General features: G+C 39.3%; 1 protein-coding gene across 4 annotated transcripts in view; it reads right to left on the bottom strand.

Moving 5' to 3' along the window:
* LPP (LIM domain containing preferred translocation partner in lipoma) overlaps positions 1-20,757 on the bottom strand; it is a 694,580-nt gene that overhangs the window by 504,717 nt on the left and 169,106 nt on the right. For all 4 annotated transcript variants that reach the window (XM_049710229.1, XM_049710230.1, XM_004278484.3 and 1 more), the window contains one exon: positions 9,730-9,793. The gene's annotated coding sequence lies outside the window, so the exon portion shown is untranslated. The remainder of the gene's footprint in view (positions 1-9,729; positions 9,794-20,757) is intronic.

The raw sequence follows: 20,757 nt of genomic DNA, 5'->3' as shown, positions 1-20,757 counted from the left end.
AATGTCAGAGTGAAACATGGCAGAAAGATTCATGAGGTAGAGCTGTGCAACCCAAGGCACACATCAGATGGGAATTTTAAATAATCCCTTTAAACACAAGAGGACTCAGATGCCAGCACACACAGTGATGGCCCCAGCCAGACAGCAAAGGCATATTGGCACCACTGTAATTTGTCCATTCACCAATATGCTTCCGGAAAAACACCCATATGCTTTCTTTTAGCTTCCATATGCTTTTTTAGCAAGGAAACTAAAATATTTCATTAGTTCTGAGTAATTAATAATTACTTATTTCACAATAGTCTCCCTCATTAAAAAACGAAAATAACTGATTAAGCTGCAGGATCCTGGCTTTCAATTCAAGCTTTCTAATTTAATTTAATTTTATTTTTTTAATTCTTCCCCTCTAGGAATTGAGTAATAGAGTAAAACAGCAAGCGTGGAAATACTGGCACTATGGGAAAGGAAGAGCTATCATCCACACAGCCCAGCATTCCTCCTGACTGAGACATCGTGGTTTAATGAAAAGAACACAGACTTTGGGAGCCCAAAGCCTCGGGATCCAATCCCAGTCTGACCCCTGGTGAATAGTACTTCTGAGGAAATGAAGGGCGTTGAAAAGATAAAGCCTGCTGGATTCCTGCAACCCGGCCTTCCATTACTTTCAGGGAGCGACTTCACAGGGCTTCCTCCTGTCTCTTAAGGCTTGGGGAAGGCATGTCACGGAATGCTGGCTCAGACTCAGTCCGTGTCAGCAGGCCTGTGGCCAACAGTCTTGGAATCGGTCTCCAGCGGAACACAATGCTTCGCAAACTCTAATGAGCCTAGGAACTACCTGGGGATCTTATTAAAATGCAGATTCTGATTAGGAGGTCTGGAGTGGGGCCTGAGGTCTGCATTTCTAACAGGCTCCCAGGTGATGCTGCGTTCCTGGTCTTCAGACCAAACTCTGAGAAGCAACTTGACCTGAAAAGTATCAAGGTGAAGTGAGGAAGTAGAATCTGTAAGAGCAGGACATGCGTGCCTGTCTCAGTGGGATAGGACGGGGACTGTTAATCATGTGGACAATAATACGTCTGTGTGTTGTACAGCACAATGGTATTTCACTTACCCTCACAACAGTCCTGCCAATAGGGTGTGATTTCCATTTTACAGACAACAAAACTGAGACCCAAAGAAATCAAGTAATGCATCCAAAGTCATGCAGCTCATAATGCTAGGCTCCCAAGCCAGTGTCAAGTATGAGCATGAGCTGATGGAAGACAGAAAATTTAAGCAGCTATGACTGCAGAGTGCCAGTACGAAGCCTGGTTCTTGTTCTGCTGCCCCCTCCCGGGGCCTCCGTCTTCCCATCCAAAGCTGTTACCCCTGAAAATCTCCAAGGCCTCTTCCATGTCTAACACCGGCTTCACTCCCAGGGCTCCCACACAGACTCACAGTGGGTCACCAGGCACTGAGATTAAATTCACACATGTGGCAGTCATTACATCTTGGCACGATCCAAATTCTAGCTGCTCACATCTGCATTTGTGCTGATCTGTGCACTGCCAGAAGTCTATCTCTGGTAAAAAAATCTCACGCTCTGGGCTTCCCTGGTGGCGCAGCGGTTGAGAGTCCGCCTGCCAATGCAGGGGACACGGGTTTGTGCCCCGGTCTGGGAAGATCCCACATGCCACGGAGCGGCTGGGCCTGTGAGCCATGGCTGCTGAGCCTGCGCGTCCAGAGCCTGTGCTCCACAACGGGAGAGGCCACAACAGTGGGAAGCCCGCGTACCGCAAAAAAAAAAAAAAAAATCTCACGCTCAATATAACAGGGAGAAAACAACCAACGGATTCCCCAAAGCATCAAAATTCCAATTCAGTTGATAACTCGCAGTATGGTCAGGGCTCTATGACCCTAATCACTCTGCCTCCTCCTGCACTCACTTACAAAAATGGAGAGTCTGAGACCACTAACCTGATAGAAGTTTGAAAGAAGAGGAAAAACATGAGTTATTTATAATGCAGTTTATACAACTGCCCAGCTTTTCTTATTCTACGTTAAAGTACCAGAAGGGCATTTAATTAATGAATTATCATATAAATGATTCAGGATATGTGATCTTGTCCCTCTCTGAACTCCCAGAGCACACATTCACTGTACTCCTCAGGGGACCACTGGCCATTTTCTACCAGGAATTTCTATCGTTTATAGAATTGTTTCATTGTCCCTATTCACATTCAGTGTTATCTCTGGAGGTATTCACATATTTTCAAGCAGATCTGGATTTGAATCCAAACTTTGCGATTCATTTGCTGTATGACGTTAGGCAAATTACTCAACCTCTCTGAGCTCAGTTTCCACATATGAAAAGTGGGAAAAAATAATTTTCTATTTTATGACATTAAATGAAATGATGTATTAAAATATATAGCACTTAACAGATTCTGGGTTAAAAGTACCTTTGAGTGAGTGAGTGAGTGAATAAATGAATAGAGCAAGCAGAATAAGAGTTTCAATATTAAAACATCGCTCAACAGTTTGAAACATAAATGTCCAGAGTCACACTCATAAATGAGTCTGACACTCAGAGCAAAACAATAGGTGAATTGTGGGAGAAATCCAACAGCAAAGGAAATGTGTTACCCAAATGTCATCTCAAACTTCGCACACTGAAAAAAGTATTTCGCTTAACCTAGAACCTATGTATGGCCTTCAGAAGGTTTACAAACCTCCTGAAATTGTAGACAACATTCTATGCAGATGTGCATTTTCTAACTAGTTCATAGATTCATCTGAGTTTCCAAATATTCCGTAATCCTCTCCCCTACCACTACACACACACACACACACACACAGGGACGAATTAATAACTACTGCCTTAGGCAAGTCCCTTGACAGGAAGGGATCTGCCAACTGAGAGAGAAAAATTTCACTTAATAAAACAAGGCTGAAAGATACAAGCATGCGGTTTAGAAAGTACAGGCGGTGGAAGTTTTAATGATAAGCGCTCCAATCCAGAGAAAAGAGCTCTGAATCTAAGACTCAGCTTGGCTGCAAACTTGCTACAGGACCTTAGGCAAATCAGAGACTCAGGAAAACCAGGATCTGGGGAACCTTTGACATCCAATCTATTTCACCCTCCTCCTCCTCCTTGCATCTCATAGATGGAAAAACTAAGGTTCAGAGGAAGGTAATGCCTTCACCAAAGTCATAGCAAATAAAGTAGAGCCAGGATTTGAACCTCAGACCCAGTAAAATGATTTCCACTCAGTGTGTCATTATTATGAAGTACAAGGTAGGTGTTTAGACCCAGTGGCCTCTAAGTTATCTTCCAACTGATAGACAATTACGACTCTCTTCTCTGGACCTGGAAATCTCATGAAAACATTAGTTTGGTTTTGGCAAAGATCATTCTAGCTGCTTCTCAGCCCCAGCCCAGTCCCACAAGAACAAGGCAGAGAGAAAATCTGAAAGAATGAGAGATGCTGCTATTAATCTTGTGCAGCACAGAGACTGGGAACTGCAGGCCTTGAACTAGATTTCACTGTGTTGGCTATTACTCACCTGTCCTCCTGCGTATTAATCCTGCATCTGCCTTCTCTTTATTAATGTTCCCAACTCTGCACAGTACACAGCCAGCTAGGAACTCATCCTTAGCTTCCTATAATTCATTGGATCAGAAAAGGGCAAGAGGAAACAGTGTGATGTCAGGGTCAAGTAATCTCGTACAGAAAGAACTGCAAGGGAATCCACAGCTTCTTAATAAACACAGAGAGCAGAGGCCAGCCAGAATCCTCTATTCCATGCTTCACGGAATAAGTCTGGCATCCACTTATGTTTCAAGGGCATCTCACATCCCTGCGTTAACAATAGGATTGGTTTTGCCTGAAAGATAATGTCCCTTTAAATGGTGGGAAGAGAAAGGATACTTCACATACAGAGATTCCTCTCCTAAAACAGAGGTACAACTATGGAGTCAGAAGAAAGAATTCTAGCCTAGGATCTGCCACGAAAAGCTTAGACAAATCATATTCCCTCCCTGACCCCAAAATCTCCATCTCTGAGATTTGGCTAGATGGGTCCTTAAAGTTCCCTCTGCCTTTGACATTCTGACCTCTCCTTACAGGTCACTGACTCAACCCTGGAAAAGTCAAACAACAGAAGAAGAACCTCTCTATATTGCTAGTGAAGTTTACCAGAGCCTCAAAATTGAGACCCAGATTATCAAGCAGAGAAACATGAAGGAAGATAGATTTTTATTTTTTCCTTTCTAACCAGAAACTGAATGTTGCTGGGGGTAGGGAACAAGCAATGCATAAATGCCCAATCACAGTGTATATATAATTCAAATCACTAACTGCCCTTCAGGTATGTACAAGAATCAAAAGCTAAAAAGAACAACTATTTTCACACACTGAACTCTCCTATGACTTTGGAAAAGTGGCAGCAGGAGGAAGAAAGAATTGACCAAGAAATAAAATCATAGATATTAGGACATTTGACTAGAAATAATGCCATAAGCACGTGGTCCAACTCTACCTGTTGTTAGATACTGAAATGGACCCCAAAGAGGGAAAGTGACTTGTCCAAGGTGACACAGCCAGAGCTGGGAGTAGAATTAGATTCTCATGACTCCCGGTTCGTAGAACATAACCCATAACACATTACTTCACTCCTGCAAGCGATGAGATTCTATCCAGGTAACTAAGAAAATAATTTCAAATATTTTGAAATAACAATAACTCAATAACAATAACTCTACCTCAAATAACAATAACTGATTTATTGGATTTAAGGCAGACTAGGGCTGCTTCTATCAAATTATAATAAACAATTCACTGTAGCAATATAGACAAGTCCATGAGAATTAACTGTGCATTATTCATCCTTGCTAATGAATCACCCTGTGGAAAACAGGGATAATCAACAGTCTACCAAAGGCAGAAGCCTGTTCTTGCTCAAGTACAGATCTTCCCTGTTAAAGAACATCAGGTATCAGCTCTAAATAGTAAACAGGGGATACAGTTTCAGATTCCATGGAGTACAGCTTTAAATAGATTCGGTTTGGAAATGGGACATGGAACACACCACAGTCAGTGGATCAATGTTGAAAGCTGAGAAACACAATGATTACACTAATTAAGTGGGTACCTGTTGACACATCTACTGTCAAGTCTAATTATTTATTTAAACTGTTATTCTTTCTTCATTACTGCCACTGACACCAATTATTACCACAAGATTATTTTAAATTTCTTGTAGCATGCCCCCAGAATATTTACTTCCCTACCTTCCAAAGGCTATGTGAGAAGATTTTATCCTTTTTTCCCCACCAAATCTACTTCCAAAATAAAAAAAATAGATGAATAGATGAATGGATAGATGGATGGATGGAGTGATAGAGAGATAGACAGAGAGATAGATGAAATTCCTCTTTCTCAAGAGCAATTTTTCATAAGCTTTCCAGCCTTGCTTAAACTCTTCTTTGTAGCTTCAAGATGGGTTTCAGTGAGGAAGTGGGAGCAGAGTTAACCACTTTTCAAAATTTATTTTATTAATATTTAACAACTGGCATTTGGAGGAAAGTTAATATAATAACTGCAGTTTCTAAGTGAACAAATAGATCTCTGCCTAACAGAGCCACCAGAAATTATGGTATCACATGTCTACAGTACATTCTTCTCTGATGTGTTTATCCCTGAAAATACATGAAGTACATAGGAAAGGATTTTTTTTGCAGAGGTGTTTTATGGACTAGAGAGGGACAAAAAGATGGGCAGGAGTCACTCCTGTATTTTTGGCTACCAACTTTTCTTTTAGTAAACCTCTCTTTTGAAGAAACGAGCATAAAGCCTAAACAACACAAGTGGCTTCTAGGTCTGATCTGCTCATAGAAGAGTTTCACAGTCCATATGTGCCCCCTCACCAGCCTTCTTTGCACATGACCTCTTCTTATTCCATGTGTATGATGAATATCAGCTTTGAAAACCGTATTCATATAACACCAAAATTTCCACTCATTTCTAAATTGCTAACTCCTGCAAATATGGGTCAGTACCAACAAACCTCAATTCTTTCAAAGGTCTGTGTAATTAAAATTATGTTTAAACTACTATATATAAAATTGATAATTAATAAGGACCTACTGCATAGGAATTCCCTACTGCAGGGAACTCTACTCAGTACTCTGTAATGGCCTATATGGTAAAACAATCTAAAAAAGAGTGGATGTATGTATATATATAACTAATTCACTTTGCTATACACCTGAAACTAACACAACATTGTAAATCAACTGTACTCCAATAAAATTTTTTTTTCAAATTATGTTTGGGCTTCCCTGGTGGCACAGTGGTTGAGAGTCTGCCTGCCGATGCAGGGTACGCGGGTTCGTGCCCAGGTCCGGGAGGAAACCACGTGCCGCGGGGCAGCTGGGCCCGTGAGCCGTGGCCGCTGAGCCTGTGCGTCCGGAACCTGTGCTCCGCAACGGGAGAGGCCACACAGTGAGAGGCCCGCGTACCGCAAAAAAAAAAAAAAAAAAAAAATTATGTTTAAGATCATGGAAAGAGGGACTTCCCTGGTGGTTCAGTGGCTACGACTCCAAACTCCCAACGCAGGGGGCTTAGGTTCGAGCCCTGGTCAGGGAACTAGATCCCACATGCATGCCGCAACTAAGAAGCCCGCATGCGGCAACTAAGAGATCCCACGTACCGCAACTAAGATCTGGCACAGCCTAAATAAATAAATAAATATTAAAAAAAAAAAAAGATCATGGAAAGAACATACCTAAGGGATAATCAAAATATTCATCAGTACAAATGTTTACAGTACTTGAAATGCTGATATCAAATCTTCCACAAAGTTGCTATTCTATAGGGCCTGCAGTTAGGATCACCATAGTGACTACTTCACCTCTTTTTGGCTAAGACTTCTAGAAGATTAGAGAGAGCATAAAGGAGCTAGCTGGGAAGTACAGATATCAGATGGTTATCTGCAGAGGAAAACTCACATTTTCCAAATTTTAAAACTTTTTATGCTTCCTTAAACACATAAAATAAATTTTATGCTTCCTTATTTGTTTTTTTAAACTTGTCTCCGTTTTCTTTTTTTTTTTAACATATTTATTGGAGTATAATTGCTTTACAATGGTGTGTTAGTTTCTGCTTTATAACAAAGTGAATCAGCTATACATATACATATACCTCCATATCTCCTCCCTCTTGCATCTCCCTCCCACCCACCCTATCCCACCCCTCTAGGTGGTCACAAAGCACCGAGCTGATCTCCCTGTGCTATAAGGCTGCTTCCCACTAGCTATCTATTTTACCTTTGGTAGTGTATATGTGTCCATGCCACTCTCTCACTTTGTCCCAGCTTACCCTTCCCCATCCCTGTGTCCTTAAGTCCATTCTCTACATCTACATCTTTATTCCCGTCCTGCACTTAGGTTTTTCAGAACCTTTTTTTTTTTTTGATTCCATATGTATGTGTTAGCATACAGTATTTGTTTTTCTCTTTCTGACTTACTTCACTCTGTATGACAGACTCTAGGTCCATCCACCTCACTACAAATAACTCAATTTCGTTTCTTTTTATGGCTGAGCAATATTCCATTGTATATATGTGCCACATCTTCTTTATCCATTCATCTGTCAATGGACATTTAGGTTGCTTCCATGTCCTGGCTATTGTAAATAGAGCTGCAATGAACAATGTGGTGCATGACTCTTTTTGAATTACGGTTTTCTCAGGGTACATGCCCAGTGATGGGATTGCTGGGTTGTACGGTAGTTCTATTTTTAGTTTTTTGAGGAACCTCCATACTGTTCTCCATAGTGGCTGTATCAATCTACATTCCCACCAACAGTGCAAGAGGGTCCCCTTTTCTTCATACCCTCTCCAGCATTTATTGTTTGTAGATTTTTTGATGATGGCCTTTCTGACTGGTGTGAGGTGATACCGCACTGTAGTTTTGATTTCTCTAATAATTAGTGATTTTGAGCATCCTTTCATGTGTTTGTTGGCAATCTGTATATCTTCTGTGGAGAAATGCCTTTTTAGGTCTTCTGCCTATTTTTGGATTGGGTTGTTTGTTTTTCTAATATTGAGCTGCATGAGCTGCTTGTAAATTTTGGAGATTAATCTTTTGTCAGTTGTTTCATTTGCAAATATTTTCTCCCATTCTGAGAGTTGTCTTTTTGCTTGTTTATGGTTTCCTTTGCTGTGCAAAAGCTTTTAAGTTTCATCAGGTCCCATTTGTTTATTTTTGTTTTTATTTCCATTTCTCTAGGAGGTGGGTCAAAAAGGATCTTGCTGTGATGTATGTAATAGAGTGTTCTGCCTATGTTTTCCTCTAAGAGTTTTATAGTGTCTGGCCTTACATTTAGGTCTTTAATCCATTTGGAGTTTATTTTTGTGTATGGTGTTAGGGAGTGTTCTAATTTCATTCTTTTACATGTAGCTGTCCAGTTTTCCCAGCACCACTTATTGAAGAGGCTGTCTTTTCTCCATTGTATATTCTTGTCTCTTTTATCAAAAATAAGGTGACCATATGTGCATGGGTTTATATTTGGGCTTTCTACCCTGTTCCATTGATCTATATTTGTTTTTGTGCCAGTACCATACTGTCTTGATTACTGTACCTTTGTAGTATAGTCTGAAGTCAGGGAGCCTGATTCCTCCAGATCCGTTTTTCTTTCTCAAGATTGCCTTGGCTATTCTGGGTCTTTGTTAAACTGGTCACTGTTTTCTTGACAAACTCAAGAAGAATGTATTCTTCTGCCAAAGTCCCAACTCCTTCACACTGGTTCCCCAGGAGAGTGGAATGAAGACACTATAGGCCCTGGGTTTCGAAAGACTCTAACTCATGTCCTGTATTCTTAAGATTTTTTTTGTTGTAGCCTTAGATTATGTCCTTTTGAGATGTGTTTTGGGCAGTTAAGAGGCAGTGACAGACCCAACGAGTAAAGTTTGGCCCCTTCAGAGCCAGGTAACACTGGTAGCATAGTGTAGTGAAAAATGCACTCAATCGACAGCCAGGAAACTGGAGAGAAAGCCCTCCTGCTATATACTCACTGGGGATACAAGAAGGCACTAGATAAGAACATCCTAGGTAGAGAACAAACATATGGATACCAAGGGGGAGCGGGGGGGCAGGGAGGGAAGACTATGATACTATTATACATAGTATCAATAGTGTACATATGTCAATCCCAATCCCAATTGGAAGATTGGGATTGACATATATACACTATTGACACTATATATAAAATAGATAACTAATGAGAACCTAGTGTATAGCACAGGGAACTCTACCCAATGCTCTGCGGTGACCTAAATGGGAAGGAAATCCAAAAAAGAGAGGATATATGTATATGTATAGCTGATTCACCTTGCTGCACAGCTGAAACTAACACAACATTGTAAAGCAACTATACTCCAATAATTAATTTAAAAAAAAAAAAAAGGCCATCCTAGGACATGGCATACTGTGGACACTTAAATACTTCCAAGGTGCCCAGACTTTTGTGCTTTTGATTTGAACCTTAAAAAGCTAGGAATTGGAAGAGAAATCAAATCAAGAAGACATAAAACGGGCAAAGTTCACTGTCTTGGCCATTTTTCAGGTTTTGATCCTCATGAAATACCTTACTATTTCTTCTGTTGGGAGTGAAATCTACCTTAAACTTTACTGGCTAAGATGCCTACCAGCATTTCATAAACTTGATGATGCCAAGCTTCTCTTACCTTGGACAGCTAGCTCTTGGAATGATCAGTGGACACAAGGTTCAGCAAACTGCAATGCTAGTGTCTGTAAATGAAACAGGTAAAGGTTACTCTTAGGTTCCAAGCTCTTATTTATTCATTAACAATCATAAACTCTTCTATCTATACCACAGTTTCTTGTTTGCAAAACACTTTCACATTCATTATCTCATTTCACCCCATGACAACCTGGTGAAGAAGCAGGAAGAGATTATTCTACCCACTTCTTAGGTGAGGAAACAGAAGCTCACAGAGTGAAAAGGAGGATGAGAAGGGAACTAACATCTCTCGATTAACTTCACAAATGTCATGGGAAATGGGTATTACTGTCTTGATTTTACAGATGTGAAAACTGAAGTTCAGAAAAAGTAGGTAAATTGTCCAAGACTACATAGTACAGTACATGGCAGAGTGAGAGTCTGAACCCTCTGAGCTCTGCCTGTTCGTCCAGTGGTCTTTCCTTTATACCTAGGATATTAGGTGGGAAAACACAAGGACAGACAACTCACTGACTAGATCCACTAGACTTAGTGGAAGAGGGAATAATGAAATAAAACCAGCTATTTGATTGATGTGAAGAAGTAGCAAAAACACATGGGATTTAGAGCCAGTCAGACCTGTCTTCCTCTTACCAATGGTCTTAGGCAAGTTACTTAAGCCCCAAATGTCAATTTCCTTACACGTAAATGTGGCACATAATACCTACTTCATAGCCAAAGATGAGTTAAACTTTTTGTGGAAGATTCTCCTACATTATTTCATATTTATAGGCATGGACAGCGGTGGTATAAAAAACGGTAACATTTCTTCCTATGAGCCCACACTCATATGATCAAAGAATGATGCTCTAAGCACACAAGGCTAGAGGATATCTCTGGGTTGGGTATTTGCTTGATTTGTGACCCTAGTTTTAAAATACCACAATATTTATCTAGATCAATCTTAACATGGTCTCACCTAACAGCAGCACAAAGAACTTTTGTTCCAAATGACAAAACCTCAAAAGTTAAGAATCACGTGTCCCCTCAACCCCAAAAAGCAAAAAAAACTGCTTTAGGTGAATGGCCTGAAGGTTTATCACAGATCATTCTAAAGTTTGTGCCTGTATCGTGCTTTAGGTTCAGAGAGATGGAGCTTCCAACAGGAGTGCAAGAACAAGGGGATTTGTTTTAACATAAGGATAGATTTACTGAGAAGTAAAGACCTCTGAGAAGTTTTATGAATATATCCCATTTTCATACAGGGCTCAAATCAGATGATATGAATAGAGCATGGTTGATAGGATACTCTGCAAGAAACTCTTATCATATGCCACCAATATCAAAACATTAATCATCTTTAGCATTATGCTTTATAGTTTGAAAAATATTTCATGACCATGTTTTCTCAAATCATCCTCGACATAACCCCAATGAAACCTTACTACCCCAATTCCACCAATCAGGAAACCAAACTTCAAAAATCACGTGGTTAACATGGAACAGATAAAAGTTTAACCTTGTATCTTGATCCCCAAACAAGTAAGGACTCTTCTACTACACGATGTAGGCTTCCATTTGGGGGCGCTCTATTTGGAAGGAAAGGTAAAATGAGTATATACCCAATAAAAGTCCATTGTCAAGGCACCAAAGCACATTTAGTATTGAGTCCTGCTTCACTGGCAAGTGAAAGGAGAGAGACTTCACATCTGTGGTCTAACCAGAAGGTGACACATTACTAAGCTGAGGCAAAAGACGGTTCGATGCAGGGTTACCATGAACACTTTCTCAGCTCTCCCCAGTGAAGTTTCAGAGATGCGACATCCGTGAGCAAGCTATTGAAACACAAGCCACAGAAACAACAGAAGGCTGTACCACTGAATTTTCGTAAAGGGGTCTCCATCACTAAGTTTCATCTCACACCGCAGAAAAGCTGAAACCTTCTATCTAAGAAGTTCACCGTCCTCTTCTCACACGGTTTGAGTGGCACGTGTCCTCAGTAACTCGAGTATTTCCCAATGCAGTGGAGTTCTCCACTAGACCCATAAAGACATCTGGGACAAATAACAAATCCCACTCTAGCGTCTTGGTAATAAAGTCAGTTATCTTTGGCTGCCTCTGTAGATTTTATGACTGCTGGCCCAGAACCTGGCAGGTCTGCATCCTCTATCAAATCACCCATCCTCTCCCAAGAAAACTGTTCTCATCTCCAGAAGCAATTTCAACCAAAAATAAAGAAATCAGGATGATCAACCTCTAACTTACAAAATTTCAACTTATTAATTAGAATCAGTGCAAAAGCAAAACTCACCAAACCTAGCTGGGACTAGTATAAAATAATTCATCATTTCTACTGTATTTGGGGGAAAATAGGAGAGAACAATGGAGCCAAAGGAAGAGAGAGAGAGAGAGAGAGAGAGAGAGAGAGAGAGAGAGAGGGAGGGAGGGAGGGAGGGAGGGAGGGAGGGAAGGAGGGAGGGAGGGAGGGAGGGAGGGAGGGAAGGAGGGAGGGAGGGAGGGAGGGAGGGAGGAAAGAAAAATGATGGGGAATAAGGAAAAAAGAAGAGAGGAATGGGAGGACATGAGAAATGAAGAGAGCAGAGAGACCTGTTTCGACAGGTTTTTCACAAACCATGGTAACATCTGGATTGACCACTGCACCCCAGAACATTTTTTAGGCAACATAACTCTAGATGATGATCCTGACATTACGAACAAAAATTCCAACCAAATGGCATGAGAATCACTAAGGTCAATGTATAGATGCCCCTTAATACTTGATACTTTACAAGTGCTATAGTACAAATGAGCAGTTGACAGAGCTTTGTAAAAACTTCCTCTAAGCCAATAAACAAGTAAGTCTTCAGTCTTGTGGTCCCAGATTTTCTTTCTGAACAAGGGGGGTTATCTTAAAAAGAACACTGGAATGGGGATTGAGGACCTGGGTTCTGGTTTTAGCACTACAATTCCCAAGTCTTTTAAATCAGAAGTTGTATTAAATATACATTTTTCTACTTCTCTTTCCATGGGTCTTGACCATGGTTGTCCCTAAACCACTGTGAAAAGGCCAAGAATTATTTTGTCTAGACTTTGTGCATTTTGGTAAGTTTTGTGGATTGGTAAAGGTGGTGGTGAGAGGATTACTTATAACTTAAACAATGTCATAATCTTAAACATGATTATTAGGAAGTCTGACCCCAAAAGCAATTGAAATGTGAGATTAGGCCAAAGGCTTTAGATGACAGACATGGAATGTCCTTCATTCCCATCATCAAATCCCGTATGAAGAACATTTTTAAATGCACGCTCACCTGATACCCTAAGACATTTATCAAGAATACAACGTACTCCATGGCTTATGAACAATTTGGTTGTCTCATTAAAGTAATGTTTGCCAGTATTTAATTGCTTCCCTCCCTGATTTTAATTTCCTCACCTGTCAGCATCTATCAAAGGCACTGAGATCTTCTGACATCCTGGCTGATTGTGTTGAAATTAATCATATTTTTAAAAAGTAAATTGCATGGCCTAAAGGTAATGCTCATCTTCTTCATGTGATATTTATAAGGGTTCTATCAATGGAACTTATAATCTAGAAATTAAATCAGAGGCTTTAGGAATGCTAAGCAGAAATATAAGTAGCTCACAAATTTCCAGCACTGGACTTCAGAAGATCGATACTTTAAAAAATGCAATCTACAAGTGTTTACTGAACATATAGCACTTGCCAGCAGTCACTATTGGGTAAACAGAAGAAAGTAAGACAAAGCTACCTCAGAAAGTTTAAGAAACAAGTGAAAATTATTTAATTAAGCTGAATTGACCTTGACAAAGTAGCCAACAATCTGGTCACTCAAAAGATACATTTTGTATTTTCAGCTGTGATCAGTTATATATATTGTGTCTTCACATGGATTAATGATTTTATTCTTCACCTCAAGCCAATGAGGTGAAACTGGTATTACTGTTAGTATTACAATAGTGTAATATTACAATATTGCTACAGTAGTAGCAATATTCCTATTTGACAAGTGGCAAATGTGAGACACAGAGTAGAGAAGGGACTCTTCCTTAGATACCTGGTTATGGGCAGAGCTGGTCTGTGAGCTAAATAAAATCAGACAATACAGAATGATCACTTTGAAATAAAGAGAGAAAATTATTTGTAAATCCTCCATACATAATCATTCAGCGCTAATTCTTGTGCTAATATCTATCTGTAACAATGCTTAAGATACTCACTAAGGAAACCCACAGGCACTAACCTGTTCTATAAGAACAGGTGAGATGAGATGATGGATGGGGAAAGACTTTGTAATGTGTCCTACCACCATGAGATTATTTTTATGTATTTATGTTATTATTCCTACTTTGGAATACAGAAATACGCATTCATGCAGTAATTAGGTCCCAAACACTAGTTCTAAGGCCCCTAAACTAACCAGAAAAAAAGGCAAATGTTGCATGTATGCAATTCTGGGCAGCAGGGGTGGGGAAGTCAATGATAACACATAGAACTTAGAAGTTGGCTTTATAACCAAACATAACTAACCCCTAGTATATGGGTCTTATCTTTCCAGTGGACTCTAAGCCCCTACTCAGCCTTTAAGCGTATCTCCTGCTATGAAGCTTTTCCTGACCCAAAGGGGTTTGGTGAAGCAGTCTCTCCAAAGATGACCATAATGCCTAGTTTCATATCTAGATCACTAAAATTACCACACTGTTTTATAACTTTTCCTTGATTCTATGTATTGAAGGAGAAACCTTGTCCAATTCAATTTCTTGAAACCAAACCCCAAATCCAGAATCTGGTCCTTAGCAGGTACTCAAGAAAATGTTTACTGAATGACTGCATGAACAAATGATAAAAGTGTTCTATGTAATTCCTATAGCATTTAGATCAATACATGTCATATAACAAGTACTTAGGAAATGTCGGTTGAATTGAAATTAACTGAACAGTTAATTTAAAAAGCATATTGTTCAACTAAATGATTCTAAAAACTACTAAGTAAGTGGTTCAGTGAAAAGTTAAGTAACCTGCAGTGGCCCAGCCATCATTAACCCAGTAGAGGGGTGAAGAAATGTTCTTCACAGGAAGAATAATAAAGGCTGAACATATGAACAGAAATGTAGGCAGGAGTTGAGAAAATTCATGTAGAGGAAAACAATACTTGTCAAGAAAACCATGTTAAATGATATAAAATTTAAAAATAGAGAGGGAAAATAATCTAGAGATAATGAAAATTTCTTTTAAAATTATAGGTATAAATAAAATCCAAACAAGGAACAATGGAAAGAGGAAGGAGAGATTCTTGAAATAATGAATACTAAAAACCAGGTCATATGTGGGAGAAAAAAAAATCAAAGACAGAACAGTGTGTGTGTGTGTGTGTGTGTGTGTGTGTGTGTGTGTGTGTGTGTGTGTGTGTGTGTGTGTATACACACACACACATATATATATAAATATATAAAACTATATATATATATAAAACTGAATCACTGTGCTATACACCTGAAACTAATATGATATTGTAAATCAACTCTACTTCAATAAAAAAATTAAAGATTTTTTAAAAAATTGATCAAGTCAAAAGTAATATCTATTACATGCTATGTTTCTATAACTGAGCTAAGCCCTTCACATATTTTAATCCTTAAAAATATGCTTATAAGTCATTATATTTCCCTCTTGCATCTGAGTAAAGGAATGCTTAGAAAGAGTAAGTCATCTGAGCAAGTTCACACACCTAGTAAGTTATGGTACTAAAATTCATATCCCAGCTTTTAGGCCCCCAAACTCATACTGTTCTCAGTATAATAACAAAGAAAAGAAGTCAGTTTGAAAGGGGCATTTAGAGTTGGATGGCAAGATGGAACTCTAGAAAGTGGTATGAAATAGGGAAGGCATAAAGAATATGAGCATCCTGGGACATAAGTAGCAAGAAGAAGCCTGAAGGAGGAATGAAGATGGTTGGGGAATCAAAGCTATCTTGAGGTATCTGAGGATGTGTCCTGTATAAGTCATATTATACTCCTGAATAATCTACAATGCTGGAACTATTAGGGTTGAAATGATAGAAAATCCAGTTTCAGAGCAATGCAAAGGAGAACATGAAACATGAAACTGTCCAGCAGCAGAACCAATTGCCCCCAAAGAATTACAAGTGTTCAAGTAGAGGCTAAGTGGCCATCTGCCAGGAAAGGAATGCATGACATTTGGTGGGAGGGACTCGACATGAGAAGGGGGCCAGTGCAGCTCTGTGTTTCAGAGATTTAGCTGGCCAATACTGAGACATAAACAACAGCTCAGGGCTTCCCTGGTGGTGCAGTGGTTGAGAGTCCACCTGCCGATGCAGGGGACACAGGTTCGTGCCCCGGTCCGGGAAGTTCCCACATGCCGCGGAGCGGCTGGGCCTGTGAGCCATGGCCGCTGAGCCTGTGCTCCACAACGAGAGAGGCCACAACAGTGAGAGGCCCGCGTACCGCAAAAAAAAAAATAAAAAATAAAAAAATCTGAAGAATGTCCTTTGAAGAAGAGATAAAAATAACATCCACTCAATACACCCATGGAGCTCCCATGATGCACCAAGCATAGGACAGACCCAAGCTCCAGTTCTGACAAGACAGCAGAAAACATTGTGAAGAGTGAGAACTACTGCTAGGCAATTTCTGAGCCTAATAAATGGCTGGGAAAAACCATAACTACAAGTCTAAGAAAGAAAGAAAAAAGACTTAATGGTTTGCAAGTAACTAAGGACCGGAAACATCAGTTTTGTGGAAAGAAAAGGAAGTTACCAAAGGCCTAGGTTTAGGGAAGAGTTGATTCACAGGGGTGACCAAAGGCCAAATCTGATCACATTTTGGGGTAATGAAAACAGACATGGGGGAAGAATCAGAAAGTTAGAAAACAAAGTTTAGCTCACAAAGTCCACAGGTAAGGGAAAGCAATCATTGTTGGATGAGAAATAGGAAAAAATGACATCTTGCAAAAGAACATCCAACTTATTTGAAAATGAGAGAACAATACATTTGAGGGTCTGCAAACCTACTTTTACGGCTTGCCAGACATACTCATTTTCATACACTGCAACTGCTTTCAACCCCCAACCTCCCTCAAAACTACTCTAAAACAGGAGGAAGGTATTAAAGAGAAAATGCAATGCCTAGGTCTGGTTCTACTGCCTCTCTCAGCATCCTTCATTACAATTTCAAAATCTGACCAATTTTTATTGAAGAAGACATCACATGAAACATTAACATAAGCAAAAGCAAAATTAAGAGTAATTTTTATTGGACAACCTCCCTCCTTCAGGGAAGTGGAGAAGGAAAGAGAGAGAGAGGGAAAGAGGGGGAGAGAGAGGGAGAGGGAGAGAGGAAGAGAGGGAGAGAGGAAGAGAGGGAGAGAGGGGGAGAGAGAAAACAAGCTTTAATAGAGAATTGAAGGTCGAGGGTGGCTGGCCGGTGAGAAGACTTGTCGTGATATGAAAGATAATGGTTGTGTGTACAATTTCCTTTCCTGTGACTTTTAACTAATCTAGGTGAAGAAGGAAGTCGTTGCTTCAGCCCAAACTCACTGATTCTTCTCTCCCCACAAAGCTGGAATTCTAAACCAGAAAATGAATAAGCAGTCAACTGCTCCCTCACCTTCTCTCCACTCAGCAAAGACAAAGCATGCTGTTTAAAGAGGCAGCAGTGGTAACTACTGAAATATTGAAAAGCAGAAGAGAGAGCAGTGGTGAAGTGGTGAGTACAGAGAAGGGAAAATATGCAAAGGGTTTAATATGCAAAAAATATAGAAATCTTCCTAAATATGTTCAATAATTATATGCTTTGGCATCACCATATTCACAAAAGAACGTCACGAACATCTACCTTGAAATTTCTGAAACTGAAACAGGAAAATAAAAGAAAAAAAGAAAGAGGAATGCACTAACAACTGAGTTCTTGTCCCTGTTCTACCACTAACGGGTGGGGCTGTCTTGGGTTGGTCTTTTCCAGATCCCCTCTGTCATAAAATGCAAAGACTGGATTAGATCAGTGACTCTCAGTGTGTGATCCATAAACTCGTAGGTCCTCTAGACCTTTTCAGGAAAGTGTAAGTTCATAATACTAAGACGTTATGAATCTTTTTCACTGCGTGGAATTTACACCAATGGTGCAAAAGCAATAAGTGGGTAAAAATGGCTGGAGTTTTAACATGAATTAAGGAAGCGGCACCAGATGTACTGATAGTCATTGTACTTTTCACCACCAAGCACCCACAGTAAAGGGGGGGTTCAGGGGGACTGTTTCACTTAAGACTGTCCTTAACGCATTAAAAATCCTTAATTTTATTAAATCTCGGTCCTGAGGTTTTCACATCTTCTTCGTAAGACTGATACATCTTTTTAATATTCTGTGTGAGATAGTTGGAAGTATTCACAAAGCACTTCTGCTGAATCCCAAACTATAATGGTTGCCTCCAAGAAACACACATGTGTGATTGTTTATATTGAGAGATGAACTAACAGCTCTTTGCATGAAACACCGTTTTTATTTGAAAGAATGACGGACAAACTGTGGTCATTCTGACTTGGTCATATCATACATTTTCTCAAAAATAAACCAAAAGAACCTATCATTTCAAGAAAAACAACTAACAGGATTTATTGTCGTTGATAAAACTCAAATGTTAAAGTGAAAATTAGAATTTTTAAAACCTTGCATCTACTATTATGCACTTGACATCTTCCTAATACTTAAAATACTTTTTTGATGAAATCAGTGGTGATATTAATGAATGTAATTGTTTTTTTAAATGCTAAAGAATAAAACATGTCAACATTTGGAAGATATGCATAACTCCGTGAACCAAATAACCAGTGAATGATGTTACACAATCAAAGGTGAAAATCAATTCAAAGTAAAAATTAGACCAGTGGATTTTAATATAATGGATTATAAAAAGAAAAAGATTTATTGATATGAGTTCAGACTTCACATTGCAACTAAACTTTAAGAAACTACCACTTGTCAAATTTTGGTGTATTATCAAAGAAGAAAATCCACAATTACCTCTTTTTTACTTCCTTTTCCAATCCTTTCTGTAAATCCTTTCTGGATTTTCTTCATAAATTTTAATCAAAATACATGTTGCAAAAAAATACAACGCAGAGGTAAGAATCCAGTTGCCACTTTTTTCACTAATTTCTTTATTTTGGAAAATGTACTTATTCTCATACAAATATTTTTATTAAAATATTGGTTTTATTTTTGTTTAATTTCTAAGATAATGAATAGCATTAGCTATCACTCACATAAACAAAAACTCATTTTTAAGAGTGTAAATAGGTCCTGAGACCAAACCACTGGACTAGATGGGATTTATGTCTGCTCCCTTCCCACCTCGTACTAATCTTCTTTGGTTCTAAACCTTTAGGGAAGATACAGAGTGGCCTCAGTTCTGTGTTCAGATCCTGCTACCTGTTTACCTTAACGCAGCTGCAATGTTAGTGAGCATTTAGGAACACTGAAACATCTGTATGGCTTCACCATGGAGTAGTCCTTTGGTTAGTCAACAGACATTCACTGGGTGCCTTCCGTGGGGCAGCCTCTGGTTAATACAGCACGCGGACCAGAATCCAGACTCCATTACTACTTAAGGGATGCTCTTGGTCAAGATACAAAACCTCTCTAAACTTGTTTCTTTAATGTAAAAAAGCATTAGGACCCACTCAAGATTACTGTGTCGCTCCAGTGAAATGATCCACTGAAAAGCTTAGTATACACAGCACCTGGCCTATAGTAAAAACTCAGTAAATCGTACCAACTGTTATTATAACTAGGATGTCCCTTACCAAAACAGACTGTTTGCCATGAACATGAAAGAAATAAAAACAGTTTAACATACATATTATCAGGGGCTTAAAACTCAAACCCAGTTACCAAAGCATTCAGCTCCATGGAAACATAGAAGCAAAATTATCCAGGAGCTCTTGTTTCTCACTTCAAGAACAAGAATCTGGGGAGTTCCCTGGTGGCCTAGTGGTTAGGATTCCAGGCTTTCACTGCCATGGCCCGGATTCAATCCTTGGTCGGGGAACTGCTATCCTGAAAGCCGCAACGAGGCCAGTAAATAAATAGATAGATAGATATAAGTAAGTAAATAAGAAAATAAATAAATAAAATGTCATTATGTTTTTTTTTAAAAAAAAAAAAGAACAAGAATCTGTCTGTGACCAGGAATGAAATCAGGGTTGTAATAATGACCCAGCCGCTGCATAATTGCCTAAACTTTCTGTGGTCAAACGAGCAAGCAGTTCATACTCAGCATCATTCTCAGCACTGTGGTGACAGGACAAAGGACAAGAGGGGAGTGAGGATTCAAACCAAGTTCCCGATTAGACAAAACTTTGACTTTTCCTTTGTTGGAGCAAAAAGTCGTGTTCATTTTATCTCTTTACTCCACTTCATTTGAAACACAAAAGGAATGAGGTTGGGGAAAAATAAGGATGCTTGTCAATCATGGTCAGACCAAAAGTGAAAAAAGATGCCCTAATATTGCTAAGAATGGATTATAAGTAGGAGAGAGGAGGTCCTTGATACGTTTCTTTCTTTTTTTCTTTTTTTTTGTTTTTTTTTTGACCGCATGGCACGGCATGCAGGATCTCAGTTCCTGGACCAGGGATGGAACCCATGCCCCCTGCAGCGGAAGCGCATGGAGTCTTAACCACTGGACTACCAGGGAAGTCTTGATAAGTTTCTTTAAATAAAAAATATAATCTGGAGGAACAGACAAAGGCACACTTACCTCCAAATTTTTATAAATATTTAAAGGTACTAATCATCAAACTAGTTATATCGATGAGGCCCAAATTTCACTTTTAAGGGAAAAAAAAAGATGTCTTTTTTTCACTTTATTTCATTAACTCTAAGTATAACCACTTCTAGTGTCAATATCTTACTAGCCTGATAAGACTTCAACTGCTGATTTAATAGAATGATGTAAGTTATGCTTCCAGAATAATGTATAGAAACGATCATGCCCCCT

The sequence above is a fragment of the Orcinus orca genome, chromosome 5 (assembly GCF_937001465.1).
Source record: "Orcinus orca chromosome 5, mOrcOrc1.1, whole genome shotgun sequence".
Taxonomy (NCBI): domain Eukaryota; kingdom Metazoa; phylum Chordata; class Mammalia; order Artiodactyla; family Delphinidae; genus Orcinus; species Orcinus orca.
This window is presented reverse-complemented; position numbering and strand designations above follow the sequence as displayed.